The 21,803-nt window shown below is 42.5% G+C and overlaps 1 protein-coding gene across 2 annotated transcripts in view; it reads left to right on the top strand.

The window, feature by feature from the left end:
• The first annotated feature begins 10,793 nt into the window (after positions 1-10,793).
• USP9X (ubiquitin specific peptidase 9 X-linked) overlaps positions 10,794-21,803 on the top strand; it is a 126,190-nt gene continuing 115,180 nt past the window's right edge. For both annotated transcript variants that reach the window (XM_082680998.1, XM_082680999.1), the window contains exon 1: positions 10,794-11,407. The gene's annotated coding sequence lies outside the window, so the exon portion shown is untranslated. The remainder of the gene's footprint in view (positions 11,408-21,803) is intronic.

The following is a 21,803-nucleotide window of genomic DNA, read 5'->3' on the forward strand; positions in this document are numbered from 1 at the left end:
TAACTGCCCCCACAGTTCTTGGATATTCTGTTCTGTCTTCTTCATTCTTCTTTTCCTCTTTGCATTTCAGTTTTAGAAGTTTCTGTTAACATATATTCCAGCTCACTTATTCTTTCCTTGGGCATGTCCAGTCTACTGATAGCCCATCAAAGGCATTCTTCATTTCTGTTATAGTGTTTTTTATTTCTAGCATTTCCTTTGGATTCTTTCTTAGAGTTTCCAACTCTTTGCTTACATTACTTGTCTGTTCTTAATTTTTTTTTTTTCCCACCAGAGGTTTTAGCATATTAATCATAGATTTTTTTTGAAAATTCCTGGTTTGATAATTCCAACATCTCTTCCATATCTGAGTTTTGTTCTGGTACTTGCTCTATCTCTTGAAACTGTTTTTGTCTTTTGGTATGCCTTGTAACTTTTGGTTGGAAGCTCGACATGATGTACTGGGAAAAAGGAACTGTGGTAACTGGCCCTTTAGTGATGTGGTGTTAAAGTGTGGGGGAGGGGAAGCATTCTATAGTCTATGATTAGATCTTAGTCTTTTAGTGAGCCTGGGCCCTTGAACTGTGACCTTCACAAGTGCTCCTCATCCTTTCCCCCTCCCTCCCTTTAGGTGAAACAGGAAGGCTAGAGGGGACTGGAGTTGAGTATTTATCTTCCCTCTTGTAAAAGGCTAGAGGGACCAATGTCCCAGCCTGCATCATTTAGGCTCTAGTAATACCCAAGGTAGTTAGGCACTGTTAAAAGAGTTTCCCTTGAGGGCAGGCCTTTGTTAAGAAGAACAGACTACTCTGGCCATATTTCATAAAGGTTACTTTTCCCTCCCCCTACTGAGAGGCAGGAGGGGATTTTTCTTCAGTCTGCACAAAACATGGTGGAACTCCTAGAGGTAAAACTTACAAAATTATGGGGGCCCTCCTAAGATGGGACCCTCCCCACCCCAACCTGGCACTTTTAGGTCTCTAAATAGCTTTTCCACACTGAACCTCCAGTGATTTATCGATTACAGTTTAAGTTTTCCTACCTCAGTTCTGTGGCAGGAAACAGAAGCTGTGGGCTTCTGTTCCAAGGCTTCTGCTCTGGTAAACTGTGATTCTGTGTATTTGCCTGTCTCTCCAGTTTGGGGGGCAGCAGTCAGCCCTGTGATCTCAGTTTTCTGACGGATTTAAAAGGAGTTGTTGATTTTCAATCTATTCACCTTTTTTCTTGTGAGGATGGGAGTAATGAATTCCAAGCTCTTTACGTGTTGGATGGGAAACTGGAAGTCAGCATTTTCTTATAAGAGCAAAAGATGAAAAACATGCCAAATATGCATCAGTAAATGACTGACTATCCAAATTATGCTGCATCCACCTAATGGAATACTATGCAATCAAAACAGTCAGCTCTAGATGTCTTAATACGGAAAGATCTGCCAGATAGTTTAAGTGAAAAATGCATGGTGCAGAAAAGAAATAGCATGCTAACATCTGCTGAATGTTCTTTGCAGTGAAAGAATGTTAGTTTTAAAAAAAGGGTATGTATACACACCTACTATTTAAAATAAAGAAAATACAACTTTAAAAGATTAGTGGAGGGACTTTCCTGGTGGCCCAGTGGGTAAGAACCCACCTGCCAATGCAGGGGATATGGGTTCGAGCCCTGGTCCAGGAAGATCCCACATGCTGCAGAGCATCTAAGCTTGTAAACCACAACTACTGAGCTTGCACTCTAGAGCCCGCGAGCCACAACTACTGAGCCCGTGTGCCACAGCTACTGAAGCCTGTGCACCTAGAGCCCGTGCTCCACAACAAGAGAAGCCACCGCAATGAGAAGCCCACGCACCGCAACGAAGAGTAGCCCCCGCTCACTGCAACTAGAGAGAGCCTGTGCGCAGCAACAAAGACCCAATGCAGCCAAAAATAAAGAAATAAATTTATTAAAAAATAAGTTTAGTGGAAAATACACCAAAATTATAGCAATCACATTTTAGCGTTATGGGGTTTATTTTTATTTGTTTCTCAATTTTCTAAACTCCTTTAATTTAGCTACATTATTTCTATAATTAAAAAAAAAACACTTCATACAGAAAAATCTAGAAGGAAATACTAAAAAATAATAGTGGTCAATGGTTTTGGTGATGGAAGTAAGGCAAATTTCTCCCGTTTGTCAGACATTTTGTAATGTCATCATATTACATTTACAGTAATGTTTGTTGTTTGTGACACACATGCAGGTTTTGTTTGGTTTAAGCTTCTGGTGTCTAGATTAGGTAAACTAAGTGAAAAGCCCTTTTAAAGAACAATGCTCGGACCAGGCCTGCTTCTTTTGGTTATACCACCTATTACACTACCATTTTTAGCACGCGTTTAAAAGCTATCATAAATCACTATTTTGATATGCAATCCCAAGTTTGTTGAAGGACTTGACCAAGCAGAAAAGACTGGCTGATTTGGAAACAGTGCAGTTTTTCTCTCCAGTCCTTGAGCAAACTAAGTGAGCAACACAGCCGCAAACAGTTATTTTGAGTCTGCAATCCCAAGACCAGAGCTGTGATGTCCTCTGCACTATGTGGTCAACCCCCGAAAGAAGCGAGAAGTCCTTAACATATACACACTATTATATATAAAATAAATAATTAACAAGAACCTACTGTATGGCACAGGGGACTATACGCAATATTTTATAATAACCTATAAGGGAAAAGAATCTTTTCAGATTCTATATATATATATAACTGAATCACTATGCTGTACACCTGAAACTTAACACGACATTATAAATCAACTATACTTTAATTAAAATTAAAAAAAGAAGAGGTTTCCCTGGTGGTCCAGTGGTAAAGAATCCGCCTTACAATGCAGGGTACACAGGTTTGATCCCTGGTCAGGGAAGTAAGATCCCACATGCTGCAGGGCAACTAAGCCCGCGCACCACAACTACTGAGCTCGCGCACCTCAACTAGAGAGCCTCTGTGCAGCAAACTACAGAGCCCACGCGCCCTGGAGCCTGCATGCCACAACTATAGAGAGAAAAACCCGCACACCAGAACTAGAGAGAAGCCTGCGCACCGCCATGCGGAGCCTGCACGCCGCAGTGAAAGATCCCACATGCCTCAACGAAGATCCCATGTGCTGCGACTAAGACCCGACGCAGCCAAAAATAAAAAATAAATAAATTAATTAATTTTTAAAAAGGAAGCAAGAGGTCCTGAAATGAGCCTAAAAATATTGAGAAAGGGGCTTCCCTGGTGGCGCAGTGGTTGAGAGTCTGCCTGCCGATGCAGGGGGCACGGGTTCGTGCCCCAGTCCGGGAAGATCCCACATGCCGCGGAGCAGCTGCGCCCGTGAGCCATGGCCGCTGGACCTGCGCGTCCGGAGCCTGTGCTCCACAACAGGAGAGGCCACAACAGTGAGAGGCCCGCGTACTGAAAAAAAAAAAAAAAAAAATTGAGAAGAGAAAGAATTGATGCTCAGTAGTTGACAAATCATTGTTTGCGTTCTAAAAAGAATAAATCTTATCTAAAAGAATGTGGAAAAAAATATACCTAAGAGCCAAGACAAAAATAGCTGTTTCTAGCAGTCAAAAATACAATGTTTAGGGCTTCCCTGGTGGCGCAGTGGTTGAGAGTCCGCCTGCCGATGCAGGGGACACGGGTTCGTGCCCCGGTTCGGGAAGATCCCACATGCCGCGGAGCGGCTGGGCCCATGAGCCACGGCCGCTGAGCCTGCACGTCCGGAGCCTGTGCTCCGCAACGGGAGAGGCCACAACAGTGAGAGGCCCACGTAACGCAAAAAAAAAAAAAAAAAAAAAAAAAAAAAATACAATGTTTAAAATACAAAAATAAATAAGCAAAAACAAAGCTAAAAACCTCACCAATTTTGGTTGAAAGTACGCCTCTTTGTGTGTTTGTGAAAAGTTTGATTTGCAGAATATATTCAGAGAAATAACATTTTTATTATATATTAAATATAATATAATTATATACTAGAGTATATATTATCTTTCTTAACAGATGAATTCTGTCTTAGAAGTCCTAAAGGAAGTGAATCTCAAAGTTTGGTAGCTTGCAGTACAGTCACCCAGGGGCCCCTCTTTAACTTGCCCTTTCATTCTTTACTCTAGAAAGGTCTGTGTGGAACAGAACATTCAAGTCATTCCTATGCTGGTTTCAAATGCCTTAGAGAAGCTACTTTAATAAGTAAGAATGATTTAGGAGTTTAGTATTTCAACAGAATTTTCTAACATGTTCAGAACAACTGTAGTGAGAAACTAGATTGTAGATAATTCTCTCATAATTTTGTTTATACTGTTGATGTCACTAATGCCTTTTTTTCATTCCTCCAATGACAGGGCAAGCATAAAATTCTAGACAGTTTCTGTCTGAATACCATGTTTTAATTTAGTAAGATTCAGATTAATAATGCTGTACTATATGAATTAGTAGCAAATGAGTATATTTGTTTATAAGCTTGTGACATTGTGATTTATAAGAAATATATACATTTTGTTGTTCAGATGACCAAAATATATTTCTCTTATATATGTTTGGTTGTTGTCCATGGTTCCTGGCTCACAGCTTTCAAAATCCTTGGGATTCCCTGAGCCATAAGAGCAATGGGAGCATCTTTTGCCATAATATTTGGTCTCTTGTCCTCAGTTCCTGAAACTTTATTGCTTCAGAGCCATAAAGGTAAAATGGGTGTCTTGTTATTCATAACAAGCCCCTTTCCACCACAACTGGGTTTATGTTAATGAGGTGACTGACTTTTGGAAAGCACCTAAAGATGGGGGCTGCCAGGGAAACCAACCATGTGATTAGAGGATTGGAACTTTCAGTCCCACCCCTTAACCTCCAGAGATGGGGAGGTACTGGAAATGAATAGACTGCCAATGGCCATTAAGCTAATCAATCACGCCTATGGTATGAATCCTCCCCGAAAAAGAGGGTTCAGAGTTTCCATGTTGATGAACACGCAGAGATTCGGGGAGAATGGCACGCTTGGAGAGGGCATAGAAGCGCCATGCTCCTTTCCCATACCTTATCCTAAGCATCTCTTCCATCTGGCTGTCCCTGAGTTTTGTGCTTTTATAATAAACCAGTGATATAATAAGTAAAATGTTTCTCTGAGTTCTGTGAGCTGCTCTAGCAAATTAATCAAACCCAAGGAGGGTGTTGTGGGAACCTCTGTGATTTATAGCCATTACCTCAGAAGCACAGGTGACATTCTGGATTTGTTGATTGGCTTCTGAAGTGGGGAGAGGAGACAGTCTTGTAGGACTGAGCCCTTAACCTGTAACCCAAGGAGGGGGTCGTTGGAACCTCCAGTCTGTAGCTGGTTGGTCAGAAGAAGCACAGGTGACAACCTGGACTTGCAATTGGCATCTGAGGTGGAGGGCAGTCTTGTGGGACTGAGCCCTTAACCTGTGGGATCTGATGCTGTCTCTGGATGGATAGTGTCAGAATTGGGTTGAATGGTAGGACACCCAGTTGGTGTCGGAGAACTGTTAGTTGGTGATGTGGGGAAAGACCCTCCCCCCGACCCCCATACATGTTGAAATTGGTGATCAGAGCCTTAGAGCTTAACAGTGTTGACTTTTTTCTGGGATAAGCAATAATATTTCCAAACTAGAGTAGACTTTGAAGAAACACAAGGAAAAGGAAGAGTTGGTTGAAAATTTGCCTTTTTACAAAACTTCCAGGCTGGCTGAGAGATTTGGAAGGTGTGCTAAGGCAGAAGGCAAGACTGGAGCTGAAGCTTCACCAGGCTGCATGTAGTGAGAATTTAACTTGCTGTCTGACTTGAATTACCAAATGGTTGAGCTGGGTGACTGCAGTGCAGTTTTGATTGTGAAAATGGTTGAGAAAATCAGGCTGACTTTGCAGGTCCATATTTAAATCATATATTTTAGCTAAGTAAGACTTGGAAAATTTGGAATCTTCTGGACAGACACGTGGACAGAGCTGAGCTATACCACTGTTAAGGAGCTCTGAGTTTATTAGAGCTAGCATAAGGGCAGGAGTGAGGCATAATTAGCAGCCCTAAGTCACTCTAAAGCAATTCACCTGTCTTCTCCAGAGGCATGGTTGTTACTCTCCAACAGGGAAAATATGTACTTCTTTGGTCTAGATGAAATAAGCAAGACTGTGCTAGTAAAAACAAATTAAAAGGATCAGATTATTTTGCACTGTGGTGGTTTACATAAAATATATGAAATAGAACGCTTCAAAATTTAAATAAAACCCAAGAGATCGAAAAGCTCTGGAGTAAAATAAGTGAAATAACACCCTGGACTGTGTCCAAGTCGTTAGCTGGGAATAAGTCCATTTCAGAGAGATCCTCTCAGAGCAGGATGGACAGGCTATTTTTAAGCATGTCTGTTCTAGGCACTGGTGTCTAAAATTCAATTGAATATCCTTGAGCACTAGCATGTTATCAGCTGAGATCTTTTATGTTGTACCTTGTTCTCCCTAGCTACATCCTCTGCCTGTTGTCATGAAGGAAGATGAAATGGGACCATCTCCTCAGATTCTTAGTTCTCATATTTTTATGTTAAAAATAGTCATTGTGGACTTTCCTCATTCCATTCAAGCCACAAAGCCTTCTCTAGGGGACATATTATCAAAGCTCCCTCCTCTTTTATATTAGCTTAGCCATTAACCCAGAAGACGTCTCTGCAGGTATGAAGCATTTAACACTTGTCTTCAGAACTTTGAAATGTGTAGCCCTGAAAGTATTAAATAATAACAACTTATCCAGGAAATTCTGTCTATTTTTTAAGGTAAGTGTACTCGTAAAAAATGAATATACTTTCAAGCTTTTCTGGGGGGAAAAATAAGAGTGCATTGGGAAATTTTATGAGGAAATGTAATATAATAAGGCTTTGCTCTACCGAGTCAGAACCAGGAAGTAAAAAATTAGTTTTAAAGCTAAAGAACAGGTGTTAGAAAAGAGAAACCAAAACAAAAGACATAAGAAGGAAGGCCTGGACTATATGGATTTTGAGGAGCTGCACTGTGACATTGAACCTATTCTTTAAACTTAGAACTGTTCATCTCCTATCCCATTAACTGAGTGGAAGGTGTCAAAAGTGGGCAGTCCTGTAGGCCACACCCACCCTGGGAGCCACGGTGCACTCTGGGTAGCTCCACAGAGCATAGGAAGGAATGAGTTGCTGGTGAGCTTGACTTGATAGACTAAGTCCCCCTAGAACTACTGGTGGGGTTATAGCTTATAGGCTAAAGCATATGAAACTGATTTTTTCCCACTGTAAAAATAAATTGTAGTAAAATATATATAACGTGAAATTTTACAGTGTACCATTCATTGGCTTAAAGTACATTCACAATGCTGTGCAACCACCACCACTTTCCATTTCCAGAATTTTTCATCACCCCAAACAAACAGTGTACCTGTTAAACAATTACTCTTCATTCTCTCCTCCCCCCAACCCTGGTAACCTCTATCCTACCTGTTGTCTCTATGAATGTTTATTATAGGTACCTCATTAAGTGGAATCATACGATATGTGACCTTTTATGTCTGGCTTCTTTCACTTAGCATAATGTTTTCAAGGTCCATCCATGTTGTAGCAGGTATCGGAATTTCATTCCTTTTTAAGTCTAAGAGTCCATTGTATGTTTATACCACATTTTGTTTTTCCACTCATCTGTTGATGAACATTTGGATTGTTTCCACATTTTGGCTATTGTGAACAATGCTGCTAAGAATGTGGGTGAACAAGTATCTGTTTGAGTCCCTGCTTTCAATTCTTGTGGGTATATACTTTGGAGTGGAATTGCTGGGTCATATGATGATTTTAAGTTTAGTTCTTTGAGGAACTGCCAAACTTTTCCACAGTGGCTGCATCATTTTACATTCACCACCAGCAGTGTACAAGAGTTCCAATTTCTCCACATCCTTGCCAACACTTGTTATTTTCCTTTTTTTTTTTTGCGGTACGTGAGCCTCTCACTGTTGTGGCCTCTCCCGTTGCGGAGCACAGGCTCCGGACTTGCAGGCTCAGCGGCCATGGCTCACGGGCCCAGCCGCTCCGCGGCAAGCAGGATCTTCCCAGACGGGAGCACAAACCCGTGTCCCCTGCATCGGCAGGCGGGCTCTCAACCACTGCGCCACTAGGGAAGCCCCTTCCATTTTTTGATAATAGCCATCCTAATGGGTGTGAAGTGGCATCTCATCGTGGTTTTGATTTGCATTTCCCTAATGACTAGTGATGTAAATCATTTTTTCATGTGCTTATTGCTAAAAAGCCAGCTGGGATTTTGGTAGGGATTGGGCTGACTGAAGATATATTTGGAGAGTACTCCTATCTTAACAACATTAAGTCTTCTAATCCTTGAACATGGGCTGTTTTTCCATTTATTTTGGTCTTTAATTTCTTTCAATGATGTTTTGTAGTATTCAGTATACAGATCTTGTCCTTCACTTAAATTCATTCATTAGTATTTTATTCTTTTTGATGCTATTGGAAGTAGAATTGTTTTCTTAATTTCATTTTCAGATTGTTTATTGCTGGTACATAAAAATATAATTGATTTTTAACATATTGACCTTATATCCTGCAACCTTGCTAAACTCATTTATTAGCTCTAATAGTTTTTTATACTGGATTCCCCAGGATTTTCTATATACAAGATCATGTCATCTGCAAATAGAAGGAGTTTAATCGTTCCTTTCTTACCTGAATGCCTTATAGTTCTTTTTCTTTCCCTCATGTGAGCCACAAGTACAATCTTGAATACAATTGGTGAGAGGGGACATCCTTTTAAAGGTGCATTTTTGATAGGGTTTAAAGACCTATGTTCAACATTTACCAATCCTGTCTGGTGACCATGGGCAAATCATTTACCCTTTCTGTTATCTAGACTCAGTGATAGTAATATATGTTCTGGCTATCTCACCGGGCAGGTTCTGAGGATTAAATAAAACAACCATGCACTTAGCAAACTTACAGTGTACATGGATGGTAGTCTACTCTTTAGGAGCTCATAAGCTAGTGGAGAAGACAAGCCATTCATGGAAATAATTACAAAAACAAGATAAAATGTGGTGTGAATTATTAGGCCTATGAATTGTGTCTTGGACACCTTATTAGGTGATTTTTATGGTGAAAACTTTGTATAGTCTACTACTATATAGGGAAGTGGTTTCAAAATTTAAGATACTGGTATCATTGTGCTCTCCCAGTGTTACCCTAGTTTGGATTCCATTTTAACAACTTTGTACTACAAAGTAACATAATTATAGCGTAACTAAATCCAACTCTGTTCCACACAAAATGTTTTATAGGGTTTTGCTATGATTTTGCATGCAATTTGGTGTCCACAAGCATTTTTATGTCAAAAGGATATCCGTGCTTAAATTAGGAGTTGCATTTCTTTTCTCTTCATTTGGGCAGCCGAGATTGTATTGTTCCTTGCACTCCATTTATTTGAGATTAGCTTGATAGGCTTCACGTTGGAATATAAACATGTAGAAAATAGTCCATGACATAATGGATGTCATGGGTTCATAAAGCCCTTCCGGTTCTAACACTGTATTGTGTTAATGATTTGGCAAAAAGAGGCTAATCTTGGTACATTTAGTACTGCCTAGTGGCTATGCCATCAGTGGCACCTTATGATTTTTTCTTTGCTGCTGTGTTTTAAGGCTCTTACGGCCAAAGGGTGGTCGGTCACAGGCTGTGAAGGAACCCAAGTGCTTTCAGGTACGGGTGCTGCAGAATCACGTGAATGAATTTCTCAGAGCACCTGCTTCTTTGGAGAGGGAGAAGGTCCCCCACTCCCAACTCCCCCCTCCCGCCGCAGGAGAGAGCCACACCTTCTCCCTATCGGCGAGGAGCAGGTGGCCGGCCCTCGGCACCTCGCACCGTTGCCCCCCCACACACCAAGGTACCCGCCCCATGGGCCTGGCCGGCTCACAGCACACGTAACGAGGGTCAGCTCTGCCGCCGGGACCCCCAGCCACCGCGGGTGCGACCGCCCAGCGCGTGGCATCGAGATCCGATACCCCTCCCCCCACAATCCCGGAAAAAGGGGAGGCTGGTGACGTCATCATCCGGGCACTCGGCGGCGGGGCGCCGGAACACAATGGAACAAAAACAGGCGGTCCAAGTCAAACTCTGAGCGACGCGACTGTGGCTCGCGCGATTAACTCTATCTTGGCCACGCAACCTGCCAATCCCGACCTCCCAGCTCCTTCCCCGGCGTGGTATGCCAGATCCTTTCGGGCCTCCCCTCCCCCACTTCTGCCCGCCCTGGTGCCGCCTCTGCCCTCACATTGCTCCAGAGGCGAGGGGTATGAAACACAGTTCCTGGCCGTAGTGCGACCCTGGAGGGGCCGGCCGAAAGAAACAGTACTGCTTGAAAAATCTTTTCCGCATTTTCGTCCCTTCCCCCACCCCAGCTCCCCGAATTCCAAGCGTCTCACGCCTGGCCCGGCTTTCCCGGACGCACGCGCCACTCCTCCCTGGCGGAAGACGGCCCCGGGTGGAGGGGGACCAGAGGGAGCATAAGGAGCAGGTGAGGGAGAAGGGGGGTGGGGTGGAGGAGAAGGAGGAGGAGGGCTGAGGGGCGGGCCTGGTGCGGGGCGGGCCTAGAGCGGGCGGGCTTCGTGCGGGGCGGGGCTCGACGGGGGCGGGGAACCTCAGGGCGTTGGGCGGTGCTGGGGCTGGTGGGAGTCTGCGCCGTCTCGCTGCTGCCTCCACCGCCGCCACTGCTGCTGCTACCGCTACCGCCGCTGCCACTGGCCGAGCGGTTTTGTTTTTTTTTTTTTTTTTTTTTTTGGTTTGCCGGATCCGCCATATTGAGGAGGACGGGCAGCCGCGGCTGCGGAAGCTAGTCTCCGCCGTCGCCGGAGCCGCAACCTCCCTGCACCCGGCCCGTCCGGGCCTCTGCCGCGCGGAGCCCCTCCCCGTTCAGCTCGCAGGCCTCGCGGGAGGCGGCCGCCTCAGCGCCCGGTGCTTTGCTCGGCGCCGGGAGCGAGGAGCAAGCCGCCGCAAAGCGACCAGGCCCGGAGCGGGGACAGAGGCGGCGACCAGTGGAAGGTGAAGCCGCCACTGCGGGAGGAGGAGCAGGAGGAGGTGACGCAGGAGAAACGCACCGCCCGGAGCCCGTCTGCGCTCAGAGAGAGCCCCAGCCCGAGGCGAGAAGGGGGAAGAGGGCCGCCGCCGGCTGAGGAGGAGGAGGAGGCGGCCGCGGCCACCGCTGCTGCAGGGCGGGCGCGGCGAGCAGCGAATTCCGGCGTCGCTGTGCAGCCCCCTGGTCCCTACGCCTGCAGCCTCTCGACACACTTTGTCGCCCGTCACCCTTGGGCCTGGGATGCACCCACGGTCGGCCTTGTCCCGGGACTGAGCCTTGCTGCCGCTTCTGTGTGTCCTGCTTCTGAAGAGAAGACGCCTGTGTCGTGCGGTGGGTAGCTAGCCACGCCGGGACTACGCGCTTTTCCGGGGCCAACAGCTGGATCGAGGGGAGGGAAGAGGGCGAGGGGGGTGTGCGTACGCGCGGTTCCTCCCGCGGCGGCCGCGGGCCGGGCTGGGGGCTTCCCGGCTCTCCCGCCTGGGCCCCGGGCGGGGCGGGCGCGCGCGGCGCGGGGCGGGCCGCGGGGCTCCGTTCCATGCCCAGCCGGCGTCCCGGGAGCGTGTCTGTGTGTTTTGGACTGTAAGGGAAAATGGCTGACGGCTCCGTCCCTCCTCCTCCTCCCCCTTCCCGTCCTGTCTGGGGCCGCGTCGGAGGATGGAGTCTCCGGGCGCGGCGTGCAGCCCCCGCATCCGCAGTCCGGGGCCGGGTCGGCGCCGGGGGCTCGTCGCCCCCAGGTCCCGGGGTTTGCAGCCCGGCGCTCGGCGGGCTCGCGGCCGGTTTCCTTCCCGGTCTCGTTCTACTTGACACCAAACGCCATTACTGAGGTGGAGTGATTTGGAGCCGTAGAGCTAGGCCTCGGCTACGCCTGGCTATCGGGCCCGACGACTTGTCCGCCTCCCCCCGCCCTCCTGCGATAACCCGCAGCTTCTCCTGGGCCCTGTGGTCTGGGAGCCGGAGCCGGGTTCCGGGTTATCGGCCTCCTTCGCTTCCTTCGCCCTCTCTTATTTACGGAGGGCCAAAGCCGCGAAAGATGTTTTGAGGCAGAAATCGCTTCCAAGCGAGCTTGGACCGACCACCTTTCTATTTTTAACTGTTTCTGCAAAGAATATTAGTATGTACGAGTTTGTTAATGATAAAGCCTTCAGATTCTTGTGATGTGACGCTTCGGGTTTGAGAAACGGTTTATTTTTCATTCATTGTGAAATATTAAGTTAAAGAGTTATGGAGCAGGTGTATACGTGTTTTGCAATATTTGTATGGATTTTTGGGGCGACTGGAACTTACACAGTGACTTTTAAGATCTTCAACTGAAGCTGCTTAAATTAAGCTTGTTATTTTTTTTGCAAAGTCCATAGTTATAACGTTAATTGGATTTTGCATCGTACAGTTTACAGGTGTGTGTAATTTCTACAGACAGTCTTTGAATTTAACTGAGCGAGTTCTAGGTTAAATTTTTATGCTTTATTTTGAGGGGAGGGAAATATATTTGTAGCCATGAGTCCCCATGAAACCCATGAGTTTCATGGAAACCCATGAGTCTAAGTCTATATAACGTTTGTAAACCTTAACTTCTGAGGAAGAATTCGGGGTTTTTTAGATTAGGAAGCTTTTCAGCAGATAGTTAACCTCTCTTGGAGCTCATTCTCTATTCTTAGTGGTTATATGGTAAGGATTCGTTAACCGTGACTAGCTTGGCTTTTTTAATCCGTATACTTGAACTTAAAAATAGAGACTACAAACTCTTTTAGATCTCATTGGTCTACTGATTCAGTGGGCTGCCATTTTGGTTTCAGCAAATGCCTTCCTAGTTCTGAAAGATTTACGTGTTAAATACACAGAGATGTCAACATTTGTTTTCTCAATTTTATAACCCATGTGCTTTGTCATACTTGTAACAGTGTTTGGATTTGAGTGAAAACCAGAAATATTTGAGATTGGTGTACCAAGGGCAAACTCGAAATGTTTCTGATAGCATGTTATGTTTTGTTTTCTCTCATTTAAAAAATAAGACTTTTGAACTATATGTATTTTTTCTGCCTTTTTTGAATATTTTTTGCATGAACACTTAATTTGCAATTCTTGACGTGTTATTTTAATGTTCTCATGCCTTTTCTTCCTTTTATTTGCTGACCTTGGTAGTTTCTGAGAAGGAAAATTTCTGGAGGGATTAAATAACACCAAGAACCGTACATGTGAGAATCTAAATTCCTTAGAAAGTAGCTTTGAAGGGCAGATTTTACCTTTCACCAAATTATTGGAATCTTTTGGTGTTTCATAGTCTCCTTGTTTTATCAGTGGAATGCTTCAGTAGGATTTACTTTGGATCTTTTTTCTTCCAGACTCTTGAAATAAATTTTCTGACATCTCAAGAGGATGAGAGATTTTATGAATATCTCCTGAAAGATAATTTTTCTGATATGATATTAATAACGCTGCTTAGTTTTTGAAAATGGATGTTTCTCGTGAATTTGCTAGTCATCAAGTTCTTGATTAGTTGGACACAGCAAGCATTCTTTTAGCTTATTTTTTGTTTCATAAGGTCAATTTTAAAACATTGTTTTTGTACTTAAGTTTCAGAATTTTAATATTGAACCAAACTGTGTTTAAATCAGGTTATATTTCCCCTATTGGTGGTACGTTTTCTGAATCTTGAAATTTTTTTCCCAAAAAATTGGATAACAGGGTTTTAGTTAGTTCTTTGAGGATCTGTATCTTTGAAAGGTATCGTATTTATTGTTAAATTCTTTTCTAATTTTAACATGGAGTCTAACATTAATACTTGCGAAAGGGTTAATGTGTTGGACCTCAACCCTGCCTGCATGTTAGAATCACTGGGCGGGGGTGGGGGTTAAAAAAGTATATACTGATGCCTGCGTCCCATTCCTGGAGACTTATTAATTGGTCTGGTATGGGCCCTGGGCAGCGGTGTATTTTAAAAGGATTATGAGAGTTATGTACCACAGTGTTCATTGCAGCACTCTTTACAGTAGCCAGGACATGGAAGCAACCTAAGTGTCCACTGACAGATGAATGGACAAAGAAGATGTGGCACATACATACAATGGAATATTACTCAGCCATAAAAAGAAACGAAGTGAGTTACTTGAAGTGAGGTGGATGGACCTAGAGTCTGTCATACAGAGTGAAGTAAGTCAGAAAGAGAAAAGCAAATACCGTATGCTAACACATATATATGAATCTAAAAAAAAATGGCTCTGACGAACCTAGAGGCAGGACAGGAACAAAGACGCAGATGTAGAGAGTGGATTTGAGGACACGGGGAGGGGGAAGGGTAAGCTGGGACGAAGTAAGAGAGTAGCATGGACATATATACACTACCAAATGTAAAAATAGATAGCTAGTGGGAAGCAGCTGCATAGCACAGGGAGATCAGCTCGGTGATTTGTGACCCCCTAGAGGGGTGGGATAGGGAGGGTGGGAGGGAGATGCAAGAAGGAGGGGATATGGGGACATATGTATACATATAGCTGCTTCACTTTGTTATACAGCAGAAAACACAACACTGTAAAGCAATTATACTCCAATAAAGATTTTTTTTTAATTTAAAAAATAAAAGGATTATGGGTGATTCTCATGCAGTCAGGGTTGAAAACTATTGTTATTGCTGTTAGCATGTTCTTGTTGAACTTTCCAGTGGATAAATAAGATGGTTTTTTTCTTCAACTGTTTTCCGTTATCACTACAATTGTCATTTGGTGACTTAATTATGTGCCAGCACTATGTTAAACACTCCACTGTATGTGGATCATATTATTTCCATTAAACAGATAAAGGACTAAGGTCTGTCAGGTTCAACCAGTGGTGCTTCGACTGCTCTGCCATGTTAGTGAAATGACACTGATTACTATTTTTTTTTAAAAATGAGGACTTTTGCTTTGTTTCCTGTACCAGAGAGGCTTTAGATTAAAATTTTAATAAAAATGTAATAGTCTGCAATTTGGGAAATACCTTGATTGACCAAGGGAGATGCTAAAACTTCGCAGCAAACAGGTTCTTCCCCTTCCATATGTCTCCCAACATGTTCAGGTTGATAGTTTAATTGGTGGGTCTGTTTATGACTAAAATAATGTCAGGCAACTTAACATTCCTAAAAGATGCAAAATCTAGGCATTTCTCTCCCAGTGATCTATTTAAATCATATCCCATAAGTGAACATTTAGTATCATGTGAATTTTTATTATCTCAATTTGAGAATTCTGAGTTTTATTTAGTTTAGTTTAAAATCAGTGTAATTTTCACAAAAAGTTTTCAAAATGAAAGGTTTTATTTTGCATTTTTGCAATATTGGTTGGTAATTTTATGGAATGAATGAAATAGTAATAACATCTTTATTTGGTGTTTGTTTCTCTTAATTTCCTTGGTCTGTTGTGCTAAATTCTATATTGGGGGGTTGCTAATGTAGAATCTATGAGCATTCTTAATGTGGCACAAGATTTGTCAGAGATCTTTCTGTTAAATTAATGATCACTGTCCTATTTTCTATGTTATAAAGTCTGTCATAAGGAAAAAAGAAGTCATGAAATGCCTGATATTTATGTATATTGGAGTTTGAATTTACCATTCAGTTATTACTGTTGAGTGGAAAGTAATGATCAATGTAACATGCTTTTAAGGAATACGGTGTGAAAAGGCATACTATTAAGACGAGATATCTCACTTAAATTTATTCTTCAGTGTGCCTGTGCTAACCTTTTGGGCTTCAGTACGCTCTCACACTCTACATGCATTTGATAGCAAGTGGGTTTCTAATTCTATTTTCAGTCACTGTCTAACAGTAATTTTCTAGTTCAGCTGTGTATCAGAATCACCTGTGCAGCTTTTTCAAAATGTATTTGCTTAGGTCTTACTCTGGGGAGATTATAATTGAGTAGGTTTGGGGTGGGAACTGGGCATTTAATTAAAAAAAAATATTCTGATGAGCAGCTAGGTTATTTTTTGGCAATTTATTTTAGAAAAAGAGATCTGAGATTCTGAGTTTATACACACATACATTTATTTATTATCTCTTACTGAGCATCTTAGAGTTAGGGTTCCAGCTCTAATACTAACATTATTAATATCTGTTAAGGCATTAGTTTCCTTTTCATCAAATATTTATTGGGTATCTACCCTGTGCCAGGCACTGTCCTAGAGGTTACTGTTGTCTAGAAGCTTACGTTATATGAAGTGAGGGCCATTGGACTAGCTGGTCTCTATAAAGTCCTTCCTAGCTCTAATTTTGTCATTCCTTATTGTGCTTCATAGAAGGGGACTGAATTAAGTTGTTATAAGAAATATACTAGTTTTGGTATAAGCTGATGGAACTTTCCTTTTACCTTTCATCTTTTTAAAATAAGTTAAATAGAATTTCCTATGAACGCCAGCCTTCTCTAGTGAGCCCAAATGTCAAGTACAGTAGAAATGGATTCTTTTAGTATTGGCTTTAGAAATAGCCATACTTAACGATGCTTTTAATTTTGGGCCAGTAACTACATACTCTGGTGTCACCTGTTTCTCCTGCCATTCCTTTTCTGTATTGATTATGTCAGTTATCTCTGCACTGCTTGTGTGTTTTTCTGTTTGTTTTACTTATTTTGTTCAGATGCTTTGATTAAATTTGTTCTCCAGATTCTTTTAGGTTGGTGGCATCCATCTGGTCAGACTCAAGATCCTAAATCACTGACATATCCCTAGCACCTAGAAAGTGCCTGGCACATAGACATTCAATAATTATTTGTTGGACGTTCAGTTCATCATTTTCTTGTATGATTTCTCTATGTCTTTTGGTTTTTTTTTTTCTAATTCTCTTTATTACTTGGAGTCACTTAACTTGACCTAATAATCCTTTTATGATGAGCAGTCCTGGAAGGAATCTTAGATCTAGTCAAACTCCTTGTTTTTCAGATGAGGAACATGGCTCAACGAGGTGAAGTAACTTCACTAAGATAGTGTACATAGACTACCTTCTGTGTGAAGCTATTTCTGTATCTAACAAATCACGTTAATTATTAAATTCTTTGAATTCCATGACCTTGGTAGTCACTCATATAATTCACACTTAAATCTCTTCCTAATAATGGATAAATAAGGTCAGGGATTCTGTCCTTTACCTTTATGTAGTACAGAGCGCATAGAATAACATTGTTTATTGGGACTTCCTTGGCGGTCCAGTGGCTAAGACTCCACGCTTACACTGCAGGGGGCATGGGTTCCATCCCTGGTCACGTAGCTAAGATCCCACATGCCATGCGGTGCGGCCAAAACAACAACAAAAAAAACCCCACGATAACATTGTAAACAATAACTTAGCCTCAAAGGCAAAATGTGGGGGAATGTTCGATTTCTAATATCTATAACGGCTTGTATCATAATATTATAGCCCCTTTCTGTTTATCCTTTCTGTAACTGATCAATCATGTATGGTTTGAACAGTTTAGACCCATATTGGCCAACCGTTATCGAAGGAATTATTTTCCTTGGGACAGTTTTGAGCTGGTAAGTCTTGGATCCCATCTTCAGCTACCTACCTGTGAAGTGGGAAGAAGAAAATTTAGGAAGAGAAAAAGGAGTAGGAGAAACCTCTTTTTCCTGTCCTATTGTGTTCATTTCCTTCCTACTGACTTTGGTGGTTACTGAGAGTTGTAAGTTTAGGTTGTTGGTTACATCTCTCTTTTCTGGTCTTTTTTCTTAGCTGGTTACTTAGAACTTCTACATAAGTCTACTCGATTAACTTGGACAGGGAAATTATATGGTGTTAGACCCATGTTCTGCCTAACAGAGTATTCCTGATCAAGGTAGTGTAGAAAGATTTGGTTGCTCTCCTTGATAACACTGTCAGGGTTCAGAGCAGGGATCAGCAAACTTTTCTTGTACAGGGCCAGATTGTAAATATTATAGGCTTTAGGCTTTGCGTTCTTAAGAGGCAAAATCGAGGCTGTTAGGTAAATTTTTCATTGATGAAATTCAAAATATAATGATAGTTGAGTACAATTAATTGTAATTTAGGTCTAATGAGAAGAAGAGAATGGCGGGGGAGGCCAGTAATACAGTATTTTGCCTATTTGGGGTTTAAAGTTCATATTCCCTGTCATCAAGTTGATTGTAAGTGACGCTGTGTGAAATCCATTCTCAATTTTGTGGGCTGTACAAAAACAGGAGGCTAGATTTAATCTGTGACCATAGTTTGGCAGCCCTGGTTTAGAGCAGTGGTTCTCAAACCTGGAGGGCTTGTTAAAACAGATTGCTGGCTCTTGCCCCCAGTTTGATTCATTAAGTATGGAATGGGGCCCAAGAATGTGCATTTCTAACAAGCTCCCAAGCATGGAACTACCCTTGGAGAATTACTGGTTTAGAGACGAAATCCAGCATATCCTATTTTTTATCAGGCTGATCACTTTGTTTAATTTTTCTTGAATCTTTATTTTGTACTTTGTTTTAAATTCAACAATTACTTGTTAAATGCCTGTTACGTGCTAGGTATTGTACCAGGTAACAGGGATACACAAGGTGAGCAAAACACAATTGTCCCTGTCATACGTACTGGTTAGAAGGAGTTTAAAAATTAATTTCCACAAACCCTTTAGAGCTAGAGTCTGGGGACAAAGAGCACCATTTGGAAAGCAGTGCAGTGGTGTTTGATACTCATGTTAAAGGAAAGCTAAATTGGAAAGAGGCATTATCAAACTATTTCATTAAATACTTAAACCAATTTATTATTTGATAGAAAGCTTTCTAAAGATGATATATACTTTTTCTTTATAACTTCTGTCTGATTATGAGATTATTGTAATCTGTTCGATTAAGAAAAAGTTTGGGTAGCATAAGGGAATAAAAGCAAAGAGCAAAACACACAAACCCCACCTCTAATAATTCCATCATGTAGAAGTAACCGATGTTGGATGTGTGTTAGATCAAAGGTTCTTATCAGTTAATCAGTTTACTAAGTCATGTTTCCTCATGTCCTCTGCCTCCACTTCTGCTTCAGGACTTCAGAGTGTGCCATTTGTTCATCCTGCCTAAAGACACCGTTTTGGGGTCCTTCCTCACTCCGCTGTTCCTTTTTTAGATACTGTTTTGGTAAATACTGCTCAAAAATCTCATCATGAAGTTGTTTTTAATATAACTTTCCGACTTTCCCACCGTTTAAAATTTTCTTTTCCCCTGTTCTCCATTCACTTGACTCAGGATTCTCCATACACTTCCTATGCTTTCCCACTTCTGTTGCTTTGTTTCTTCAATCTCCAAAGGGGCTTCCTGTTCTTTGCCAGTGGCAGTAACATCGAGAGTATAATTTAACTGTTCTTTGGCCTGTTTCATTTTATGCATTTGTTGCTTTTCTTCTTTGGTGGCTATTGAGGTTTAAGGATGGTTCACATATATACTAAAAGGCCCCAGACTTTTCTTGTTTTAATTAATTAATTCATTTATTTGGCTGCGTCGAGTCTTCATTGCGGCAAGAGGGCTTCTCTCTAGTTGTGGTGTGCGGGCTTAGTTGCCCCGCGGCATGTGGGATCAAACATGTTCCCCGACCAGGGATCAAACCCACGTCCCCTGAATTGGAAGACGGATTCTTAACCACCGGACCACCAGGGAATTCCCGGCCACAGACTTTTTTGAATTAATGTTTTTGTGTTTTTGTTTTTTCTTAGCTATCTCATTTTCTCAGTAATCTTTATTTTCACTGTTGTGAGTCGTGGTTCCAGTCTAATCCTCCCCACCCCACCCCCCAAAAAACGTTCTGTGGACTGGGAAAGGAGGTAAGAGTTGTATATTATAATTGTGTCTATATAAAGAGGAAGGATTTCTTAACAAGAACTTTGAGCTCTGATTCTTATTTCTGTACCTTTTCCACTTGAAACATGTTAGTCCTCAGCTGTGATATATTTGACTTTTGTATAATCAATACTTTAATATGCTATAAATACACTTAATACACTTAACTTTTTGTGTGCGTGTGTGTGTGGTACGCGGGCCTCTCACCGTTGTGGCCTCTCCCGTTGCGGAGCACAGGCTCCGGTTGCGCAGGCTCAGCGGCCATGGCTCATGGGCCCAGCTGCTCCGCGGCATGTGGGATCTTCCCGGACCAGGGCACGAACCCGTGTCCCCTGCATCGGCAGGCGGACTCTCAACCACTGTGCCACCAGGGAAGCCCATACACTTGACTTCTTTAAGTCAAGTTCAGACTTCTGTCCATTAGCTGATGAAGCAAGTGTCTTTTTATTGCAGGGTGGTATTGCCTGCCTGAGAACTGTTCTGTTTCAGCAGTTTTGCTGTATTTGTACAGCACTGTCTTGTGTGTTGATTTGTAAGTTCAGTTGTATTTTGCCCTTTTATAAGTGAGTGGGAAAACAAAAGTGCATCAGCTGGGGAGCTCAAACCTAATATCTTTGAGACGGGACTGGTTGGGGATATGAATCTTTAACCTAACAGGGTTAGGTTGTGCTCATTGGTTATGTTGGTTGACTTTGTTCAGTGGTGAGTGAAATAATTAGAACGAAACAGGAAATTAAGTATGGCGAGTATGTAATAAAGCTTGTATGTGAAAGGTGAGGTGTAATTAGGGATTTTACAATACTTTCCTTCACTCTGACTCTGAGAGTTGGAAAAACCCCTAGAAACATGTGAATCTATCGTTTGGCTTTGAAATATTTGTCTTCTATCACATTTTCAGGAATGTGTTATATATGAAAGGAGGGTACTGCCTATGTACAGTGTTTGCCTAGACTCTTGTGGAAATGACTACAGAAAGTCTCATTTACTTATATTTAATCTGTCTGTATATATCTGTTTACTGTGTTCATCGTACATAGATAGCAATTAGTTACCCAACATTCTTTTTTTATTGACTATAGTTGATATGCAGTATCAGTATCGAGTGTACAATATAGTTATCCAAAATTCTTGAGAGAGTTTTTGACTTGGAGCATGCTGAACTAGGGTGAGAGGGATTGTGGATCTAGACTGAGGGTTGGAGAAGCCTAATGGAGTGCTTGTAGGTGTATTTCTTGTCTCATAACGGATGTCATTATCTGAGCCATATGTCAGCTATCTCAAATTACTCCTACTTGAGGATTACCTTAGTTATCCTCAGTGCATCATGGGAAGAAGAATCACATCAGTGAAAGGAGACTAATGGAAGGATTCTTTGGCTTCTGTTCATCTACACAACCACAAAAATCAGGTTCTTCGAGTACCTCCATTTCTCTTCCTGCTCTCTTCCCAAATACTGCTGAAAACTCTTACCATGTCGGCTCTACCCAGACTAGGTCATTTTGATGTAATTCTGGTTTACTTTTCTGAGGTTATTTCTTGTTCTCTCATGTAATCAAATTATCCATAGTTGATGTGGATGCTCCAGTCTTTCCTATTCCCGTGGCTTTACTCTTGGAACTCCGTCTCCCTTTTGTGGCTAGCCACCTAGCCATCTTCATGAACTGTTTCCTGATTCTCTCCAGTTGGAAGTGGTCGTCATTTTCTCCGAACTCTGGTAGCATGTACCACCCCCCCCCATGCTTTTCTTTTGGCATTCCACTTTTTATTTTTTAATTGATTTATTTATTTGGCTGCGTTGTGTCTTCGTTGCTGCGTGCGGGCTTTTCTCTGGTTGCGGTGAGCAGGCGCTACTCTTCGTTGCGGTGCACGGGCTCCTCATTGCGGTGGCTTCTCATTGCAGAGCATGGGCTCTGGGCACGCGGGCTTCAGTAATTGCGGCACGCGGGCTCAGTAG

Source organism: Grampus griseus, assembly GCF_964374135.1.
Source record: "Grampus griseus genome assembly, chromosome: X".
NCBI classification, from domain to species: domain Eukaryota; kingdom Metazoa; phylum Chordata; class Mammalia; order Artiodactyla; family Delphinidae; genus Grampus; species Grampus griseus.